Source organism: Sceloporus occidentalis, unplaced genomic scaffold (genome assembly GCF_023333645.1).
Source record: "Sceloporus occidentalis isolate IW3139 unplaced genomic scaffold, rSceOcc1.0.p SCAF_169, whole genome shotgun sequence".
Lineage (NCBI taxonomy): Eukaryota > Metazoa > Chordata > Lepidosauria > Squamata > Phrynosomatidae > Sceloporus > Sceloporus occidentalis.
This window is the reverse complement of record NW_028317149.1, coordinates 1,937,579-1,947,984: the sequence shown is the minus strand read 5'-3', so window position 1 is coordinate 1,947,984 and position 10,406 is coordinate 1,937,579.

Genomic DNA, 10,406 nt, shown 5'->3' with positions numbered 1-10,406 from the left:
TACAAGACAAGTGCAGGTCCCAGGCACCCATATGGTTAATGCAGTCCAGTAACTGCATTTACCAAAATAAAAAGCCTTGAGAATGTTGTCTCTTCCAGGAAAATCCACGCTAGTGTCAGACATCCAGAGTTCTGTCTGTCTAACAAGGAAGAAGGTCATCATATTAAATATATCACAATGAATAACACTTTGCATAGGGTAGTTTCATTTATAGAAATATATTTTTTAAACAGTATCCAGCTGGGATAAATGAAAGCCCAGTAATATTACAGGGGTGCAATTATTTATTATTTTGACTGGAACTTGTTTATCCCATTGCTATTTCAAAGTCCAGTTCAAATAGTTGAAAACAAAGATATGATGCACACAACCGTTTTCTCATGTTGTTTTTATGCCACTATAGGGTATCCAATTAATATATATTCACGGTGGGTGTTGGGGACTTTACAGAACTAATATACATAAACTGTCATGCAAAGAGTCATACCTCTAAATTAAGCTTCCAGACATTAAACGGCCCGAATGACTCTCAATGGTCATGGTCCACTCATGCTTCCCTAGTAAGTTCCTAGGAGTTTAGCAAGGGATTGCATCTGCTTGGGTGGCAAATCAGAGAGAAAGCTGGGTAAGCTACTGTTCATGAAAAACACCCCACTATACTAAAATGTTCAGATGGTTGGGTTACTTAATATATAAATATTTTGAAAAGAATAATGCCCTAGACGCTTCATCCAATTTGGATCCATTTTGAGTTTTAATGAAGTCGACAGTAAAATTGACAAGTGCGTGAAGGAGAATGATGTCAATACCTTTCCTATCTGGGAGCTCCATGGGAATCTGATTAGCACAGATCTTGTAGGTCTGAGGTCAGCATCAAATGGAGAGGGAAAGAGAACCAGAAAACACACCAACAGCATATAAACTTTATGTCAGAAGAGGGGTTAAAAGGAGACAAGGGAAAGGAGACAAGGGAATAGAGAAACTTGTTTGAAGGGCACCTTAACATGTTTACCATACTGAAAAGAAACACATCTATTATGAATGGTTTTGGAATGTACTTCCAAACCTTCAGACCTTCCACGCATACAGTATGATCACAGTGACAAGTGACCCTTTCATCAACATTCAGTATGAATTCAGCAATTAAATAATGAAACAAAATGGTAACGTATGGGTAAAAAAACCCTAGTCATCTGCAGTGTCATGCCTAGGAACTCTCCAGGTGAATTGCTGCTTCTCTGTCTCCCTGATGCGAGAGCAGCACTTAGGAACACCCAACTACATACAAACTAGAGGACTGCATTTGGAGACGGGTCTTGCTGGTGCTGCGGGCGGGAGCGGGCGGTCAGGCACTGTACCTGCGGGTCCCGGTAATCCCGTGCAGTCCCCCAAAGCTGCCTTCTCGCTGCTCCCTTGCGGTGTCTCATCTCTTGCTCCGCCCAGGAACAAAACGGAGTCACATGATGTGACGTCACTTTGGGGGACTGCGCGGGAACTCTGCAGTTCAGGTAAGGAGGTGGGCGGGATTGGCCACAAATGTGGCGGGAGCGGGCGGGATTGGAACACCCACATTGCGGGATCGGGCAAAAAATCAGCGGGAGCAGGCAGGAGCGGGATTAAAAAATCCGTCCCGCGCATGGCTCTAATACAAACGATATAAGGTTGGCTTAAAATATCAGAAAACATGATCTGCGTGCTCCCTGCAAAAACTGCAAAAAAAAAGTATAAATGAAGCTATTCATAGCTATCTAGTTTAGGGTGAACTATGCATCCTATTAGATGAATAATAAAAGTGAAAAAATATGCAATCCCCCCCGATTATGTTTCCAGAAATTCCAAAGTAACCAAATCATTTTCTTAAAAGCCCCCATCCCCTTAGTAAATGTTACATAGATGTACAGTAGGTTGCACATACAGTACAGCAAAGACTAAAGTACATATAGGAATCTGTAAGCAAGACACAAAAAAGTAAAAAGTCCTTACCCTACCGTCTTTGGCGACCACTTCCTCTTGTGCATTTTCTTGTTCTTCAGTCCTCTCTTTTTTGTTCATTTTCATCCACTTCATAGGGGATCTTGCCTGGGTTTTATGGCTTCATACAAATCGCAGAATTTGCCAAACTTAGGTAACTTTGCAATTTGTACAAATCCGAATGCACAAGTCTAGTTTATACATACTCTAAAAAAAAACAAAAAACCTACAAGCAAAAGCTAGAAATGTTTAGATTGGGCTAAACAAATGTACCACTCAAAGTGTGCAGAAAAGGTTAAAGATAGCATAACATGGACAAATTAACTATTTTAAACCATAGCAAATAAATTAAACATGCACCTGCATTCATAAAGTTAATTTGTCAAACATATTTTACCGTGTTTGCATCAGTCATTATATCTTGTCCCTTGATACTGTTAATTAAAAGCCGTTTGATACATTTCCAGCCAGAAAAGTATCAGTGCCCCATTAACCACAAGTTATTAAATTGAACAAATATTTATCAGTTGTACCTGGACAGAAGTCTATGTTCTTTCCCTTTTTAAAGGGACATGCCAGGCATTTTATCTTTACTTTAATCCTTTCCCAACAATGGACATAGAAATACATCAACAAAACAAAACAAAAAAGGGTACAATGCTGTATAAACACTGTGCAATTTGGAGGCAGAGGAAAACCCTTTTAGTGATGCCATCATGACATCACAAGGCTTTCCTCTGTTCAAAAGAGTTCCATGAAGTCTGAAAAGACCACACGTGGGTTATGGTCCACTGCTGTCTTCTACATTCAGGGATGTTGCTGAAAAAAAACATTGTTTGGGCAAGGAATCCAACACAGCAAAGTGCGTTAGAAAAGCAGTTTTTTTTTCTAACGCTAACTTTGAATTAAATTGGGAAATTCATGCACAAAACATGTCAAAAGCACCATAGTGCAATAACCTGGGCTGTCTACTTTTCAGGAAAATATAGTTTTATGTAGGGGTTTTAAGATCTGTGAGCACTTTTAAATTTAGAGCCTCAGGACACCAAGTTTGGAACAAAATAAAATTTGTGCATGTTTTTTTACCGTATTTGCTTGATTATAAGACAACCCTGATTATAAGACGACCCCCCCAAATCTGAATATTAATTTAGGAAGAAAAGCCTGAATATAAGATGACCCTATAGGAAAAAAGTTTTACTGGTGTTTAATAAAAGCTATGATTGAGAAAAATATTTTTTTGTTTTTATTTCCTTTTATTTGCCAACGTCTGCCCCCCCACAGTTATGCACATCTACCCCCAGGCTTGCCACTCTGCCCCCAGAAATGCCTTATACCCCCCTATATGCCACTCTGCCTCCCTGGCATGCCTTATACCCTCCTAAATGCCACTCCGCCCCATGATATGCCTTTTAACCCCCCCTATATGCCACTCCAGAAATGCTTATACCCAGGGCCAGCCCAAGACAAAATGCCGCCTGGGGCGAAGTTTAAAATGCCGCCCCCCCCATTATCTACCCTGCCATCCCCCCATTATCTACCCTTCCTCTCCCTCCCTATTATCTACCCTACCCCCCCCCTTGTACTTACCTTTCAGCAGTCATGCGGCGGGTTTCCCTGCTCAGTCTCGGCGCCGGCTTGTTATGCTGAGCGCCGGAAATGACGTCATCTTCCAGCGCTCAGCATTACAAGCCGGCACCGAGACCGAGTTAGAGGGCTCGCAGAGGAGAGAGAGGGGCGCCGAGCGGGTACTGACAACTTGGTAAGTGAAAACCACTCGACTCCCCTCTCTCTCTCTTCCGCTTAAAAAAGAAAAGGGCTTGGGGAGGCAAAGTGCCGCCCCTTCAAAAGTGCCGCCTGGAGCAGTTGCCCCACTCGGCTCCATTGTCGGGCCGGCCCTGCTTATACCCCTATATGCCTCTCTTCCTCCAGAAGTGGCTTATACCCCTTTATGCCACTTTGGCATACAGGGGGTTAAAAGGCATATCATGGATCAGAGTGGCATGAAGGGGGGTATAAGGTATTTCTGGAGGCAGAGTGGCATATAGGGGGTTAAAAGGCATTTCTGGAGGCAGGGTGGTATAAAGGGGGTTAAAAGGCATATTATGGGGCACTCTGCCTCCAGAAAAGCCTTATGCCCCCCATATAACACTCCCCCCCCGACTTACCAGTGCTTCTGACTCCCTGGTGTCTAGTGGGGCAGCGGATGGAGGCCGGCGTTAGTTCTGCCGCAGCTTCTATGATGGAGCACCGGAAGGTCATGTGGCGCCGGTGCTCCATCATAGAAGCCCCTGGTAGAAGTGCGGTGGTTGTCTGAGCCCATCGCTGCAGGGAATTCTACTCTCTGGTAGCCGGGGAAGATATGCGTGATACGCGTAGACAACCTCCGCCTCTGCCCACGCTTTTGGCGGCGCTCAGTGATAGAAGCCCCGGTGGAAGTGCCGGCAGCATCTGAGGGTACCAGACAGGATAATCCAGGTCCCCTGCAGCGCTGCGGGGGATCTGGATCTTAGTCTCATAGTCAGACCTCTATTTGAGGTCTGATTAGAAGACGACCTCGATTATAAGACAAGCATTTGCTCTGAAAAAAAACCTTGTGTTATAATTGAGGAAATACGGTATTTGCCCTATAACTGCCAAAATAAATGAATAGCCTAGGCATACGTGGTGAATCCAAACGCATTGCAGATTCTATGTATAATTTATAACAGGTACAACTATAAAACACTGTCCTGAACAAAAAAAAACCAATATATAATTTGTGTGTAGTATGCTAAATGAGGAAGAAGGAAATTCTAGCTGAAAAAGGACATATCATAGGAACAATATTGTCACGGAGCTGGCTAGTCCGACCGACTACCTCCGCTGTCTTGTGCTCCCTTAGCCTGGGACAACACACTTTCCCCGGTTCCCCAGTCACTAGCCGAGACTCAGTGTAGGGTAAAACCAAACGAAGACTGATTTATTTTGGACACACAGGACTGGATATATCCAGCAAAACACACATTAACATAAAACAAGATATTGGGACACAAACCGCCCCCTTAATCTGCCTCTCAGAGACAACAGAGGCAGTAACGGGATTAACAATACAATAGGTGTGTGGGGGGGGGGAGACTGAGTTATACAACATTAAACATCAAAGAATGGTGGTCACTCCCTGGTGGCAGATCCTGGCTGTCTGCTGGAGATAATCCCCTCAACCAGTGATGAGATGATACTGCTGGGGGTAGCCACAGAAGTCTCTACAAACCCAGGGCCCATAGTCAATAGGGAGGAGGCTGGCAGTCAGGCTTCTCCAGTGGCCCCAGTGATGGAGGCTTCCGTCACAATTCTTCCCCCTCCGAATTGGACTGACATAGGATGAGACCCCAAACGGGTTGACTCCGTAGTCAGTCAGTTTATTTGGCCCATCAATGCCCTCCCAAAATTGTTGCTCCTGCTGCTGCTGGGAAGATGGGCCGGCTGCGCCATCTCCCGGGTACCGCTGGGGAGGGATGCCTCCTGCATCCCCTCCCTGGTGCTCCTGCTGCCGTTGAGGAGGGAGTTCAGGTTGATCCGGTCCCAGAATTAGGTTCTGCCGCTGGGGAGATGGACCGGCTGTTCCACCTCCCTGCTTCTGCTGGGGGGGCAGGTCGGCCGCTGTATCTCCCTGAATTCCTGCAGCTTTGGTAGGTGCTGGGCAGAGGCCAGTGATGCTCTGCCCTGTTGCCAGCACTTCAGCTGGGGTTAGGGCATCTTGTGGGTCGGCCTGCCGCTGGGGAGGGAGGGCCGCTTCCTCCGCTCCCGGACATGTGAGCTGCCGCTGGGGAGAAGGGCCGGCTGCCGCATCTCCCTGGATCCCTGTAGTGATTGCAGGTGTGGGGCAGAAGCCAGCAGCGCTCTGCCCTGTTGCCAGCTCTTCAGCTGGGACTAAGAGATCTGGGCAGACTGCCCAGCATTCTGAGGACCCAGGTGTGGAGACTGCAGTGTTATCCACCCCTCTTGAGTTAACATCCTCAGACAATAAATCAAATAAATCCCCAGTCTCTGGTTGTGGTGTAAAGTCGCACAGCTCCAGTATTGGATCTGGATTAGCTGCCCAGCATCCCTGTGACTCAGGGGTGGAGACCGCAGTCCCATCCACCCTGCCTGGGTCAACATCCTCAGCTGACCACTCAATCACATCCACAAAATCCACACAATCCCTGGACACTGGGGCATTCTGTTGAACGCGTTCGAACAGTTTTTTATAGGCCTTCTCCAGTTCCCACTCCTGTGTAATTAAAAAGTCTAAATCACCTTTAAGTTTTAGTGCATCTGGGAGGTCCCACTCCCTGAAATCCCGGATGTCCTCAATCCGCCACTCCGCTGTGCTGCCGAAGTCCGGATCCTCCTGAAGACTATCCCATAATAATCCCAGGCCACCGAAGTCATAGCCCTCTGGAGAACATTCTTTCGCAGTTCCCCAATATGCTTGCTCTGTATACCACTGCAGAGCCCTATAGTGATCTTCCAGCTCTACCTCCTGTTGGACCAGCTTGTCCAATTCGGATACCCATTGCTCCTGGGGTTGCTGTCCCAGGAATGACATCCGTAGTTCCCGCTGGTCTCTAATCTTTTGTTCGGAGCTTGGAAGACACTGACCCCGGCATATAACAGCCCTCTGCCATACTGACCGTCGAACCACTTGCCTCAGGTTCTGGTATTGTTCTGTAGGCAGGGCAGTGGTGTAGCAGGAGAGGATGACCCGCAGCAGCCCCTGGAATTCTGATACCACATCCATGTCCTCGTCAAGGCGACCGAAGTCTGCCGTCCTGTCGGTTAATCCCGGTAGAAAGTAAGTGTCCCTCGGACTAAGAAGCAATCCCACCGCTTGCCACCAATGTCACGGAGCTGGCTAGTCCGACCGACTACCTCCGCTGTCTTGTGCTCCCTTAGCCTGGGACAACACACTTTCCCCGGTTCCCCAGTCACTAGCCGAGACTCAGTGTAGGGTAAAACCAAACGAAGACTGATTTATTTTGGACACACAGGACTGGATATATCCAGCAAAACACACATTAACATAAAACAAGATATTGGGACACAAACCGCCCCCTTAATCTGCCTCTCAGAGACAACAGGGGCAGTAACGGGATTAACAATACAATAGGTGTGGGGGGGGGGGAGACTGAGTTATACAACATTAAACATCAAAGAATGGTGGTCACTCCCTGGTGGCAGATCCTGGCTGTCTGCTGGAGATAATCCCCTCAGCCAGTGATGAGATGATACTGCTGGGGGTAGCCACAGAAGTCTCTACAAACCCAGGGCCCATAGTCAATAGGGAGGAGGCTGGCAGTCAGGCTTCTCCAGTGGCCCCAGTGATGGAGGCTTCCGTCACAAATATTAATAAAGAATTCCCTCTATACATTAGCATACCCCCCCCAGGTATTGGCTTGCAGGAGATATTTGATAAAGTGTTTGGCCACTCTTACCAGCTTACCAGTATGCATGCACAGTATACTCATCGACAGCCAGTTCCAGGGTGTGAGATTTACAGCGGAACCTGTCAGTGATCAAGCAGAGGGGGATGCAGAACTTTAAGGTGAGTAATTTATTTATTTATTTGCAGAAATGATGGGTTGCATTGCTAGATATATTTCTGTCCTGAAACCAATACAATTAACTGTTCTTAAATAAGCATAATTAACACTGCCAAAAATAGGCAAAAAAGTCCCAAACCTATAAAATATATACAATTGTCTGAAAATATAGATTGGTTATACCCAACCAAATAAGTATGGAACACACATGACCTTTTTCGACTGAAGGAGCGATCACCATATAGTCCCTATTTTATTCTTTCAAAAGGGGTGCGTAGTTAAAGTCTTCATTGAGGCCACAAGAAAACAGCATGCCAATTTTATGGATCTAAAAGGAATCTTGTTGAAGTAACTTCAGATTGAAGGCTAAAAACATGTCTCAATCCACACAAAATAGAGATTTATAGGATTACCTGCACAATAGGGGTTTCAATGCCTAGGGATGAAGGCATCAATAATGATCTTTACTGAACTGATAGAGTATGTTTAAATGGGGAAAATAAAGTGTTTTCAATGTACTGAAGGCCACAAATGCAGTTAATAAAATAAACAATAACAGTATAAACAGGCCATCGGTACTTCAGTTCCAAAATCTTCTTTGAGAGCTTGACATAAGGAGACATCCCTCAAGTAAGGTCTCTCTCTCTCTCTCTCTATCTGTCTCACTGCAGAAATTCTTCAGCTCTGACTCACCTAACAAGGGGTTGACCCATAAGAGCAAGGCCGGCCTTAGGGGTGTGCGACCTGTGCGACCGCACAGGGCGCCATGGTTGCAGGGGCGCCTGACCGGGACTTACATTAAAGCATCGTTTTTTTTTTGTGTTTTTTTTTTAAACTTTATTTAACATCATTCATGTTAAATAAAGTTAAAAAAAAAAAACGATGCTTAAATCTAAGTCCCGGTCAGGGGCGCCGAGCGGTTGCTCGTGAAGTTCTCGGCAACCGCTCGGCGCCCCTTACTCTCCGTCGCTGTGCCGGCATCTCATGTTGAGCGCCGGACTATTCCGGCTCTCAACATGAAATGCCGGCACCGCGGCAGAGCGAGAAGACAGATGCCTCCCGCTCTCACCGCAGGACTCCGGCAACAAAGTAAGTGGGGGGGGGGGTGTAGTTTGAAGGGGGAGAGGGGGGGGTGTAGTTTGAAGGGGCAGAGGGGGGGTGTAGTTTGAAGGGGCAGAGGGGGGGTGTAGTTTGAAGGGACAGGGGGGGTGTAGTTTGAATGGGCAGAGGGGAGGGGTAGTTTGAAGGGGCAGAGAGGGCGGGTAGTTTGAAGGGGCAGAGAGGGGGGGTAGTGAGGGGGGGCGCCAGAGGAGTAGTCCGCACAGGGCGCCACAACGCCTAAGGCCGGCTCTGCATAAGAGTACAAGGACGATCCCAACAGTGAGGCGCTCAGTTGTAGGCAGGTAAAGTTCGACACAGAGGCAAAGCAGTAACTGAGCTAGATACCTATACAGGTAAACTGGAGGCAGATGTCTTAGGCAGGTAATACAGGATACCAGGGGTTAATGGTCAGATGGATCATTGGACGGATGGTCAGACACAGCCTGGTTCGATACACAAAAAAGGCAGTCATACAAGCCAGAGGTCAGTTCACAGAAAAGGTAGTCAGACAAGCCAGGTAAGGTGCTGTAGTCTGTAGCAGAATCACTAGCAAGGAGAGTGGTCAGGCCAGCCAAAGGTCAACAATAGAAAACACAAATTCAAATCAGTAAACACAATATCAGGACCACACTAGGGTATAAGTACAAAGCAGTTCTGGATTCTGCTTCCTGCCACATATCACTGGGGCACCTCCAGCCTCTCTCAGTCGATGGGATTGCGTGACTGGCTGGCGAGAGTACTTGCAATCATGATATGTATATATATATAATATCACATCGACATATATATATATCACAGACACATATTTCCAATTAATTTAGCATGATTGCATACATTACAAAAATGTTACTGGAATTACTGTATAAAAGTGGAACTGATATGAAATGTATAGCTTCAGCTAATTATATATCAACCTATATTGTGAAACAACCTTGTCTTCTGACTTGTAACTCCATTCTGTAACTCAATGTAATAGACCTCTCAGATGAAGTAACTTGTATATATAATTTCTGCAGACCCCTTTTTTTGAGCATCGCTAATTATGAAAAATTAGAGGCATGTTTTTTGAATATGGATTTTTTTTCACTTTCGTTTTTACACCCTTTGTGATATGACCTTAAAAAGCTCTGAAGCGAAGAGGTCACCCCACCCCTCGGGTGTGAAACCAAATCCATAACTCATGCTAGTCATTATTCTACATATCCCTATTTTTAGCTCTGCAGTAATAAATCTTAAATTAATAGCCTATGAATGTATAGCAATATTGTAGCTCATGTCGCAAGAGTTTTATTTTTAATGCATAAGTGTACATATATCATCAGTGTTTTAAGTAAACTGAACAATCCTCTGGCATTCAAAGGTTAACATGAGTATGAACACAATTACTGCATGTTACTGCATGTTAAGTTTTTATGCTCATGTAGAGCATGGCCGAGATTATCAAGCTAGAGGTCGCACACTACAGCACCCGATATACCAATCCAGAATGTATGAAGTAATGTTGGGCAGTGACCCTCTGGACATTTGCCTGGTGTGCCAGATGGTACGGGCCTGATGAGGTCTGTGCATGCATGCCAATGGGACCTGTGTAAGCAAACAGTGGATGGTTGGTTAAAAGGGCACCATACACGTTCTTTAATGTATTTAATGGCTGCACGTTACTTTGATTCCCCTAAAAACACAGCACTTTAGTCATCTGCTTGTCTGCTGTGTTGGAAATCCATCTCTAGGGGCAAGAACACAGAAGCTGACTTCACCATATGCTCA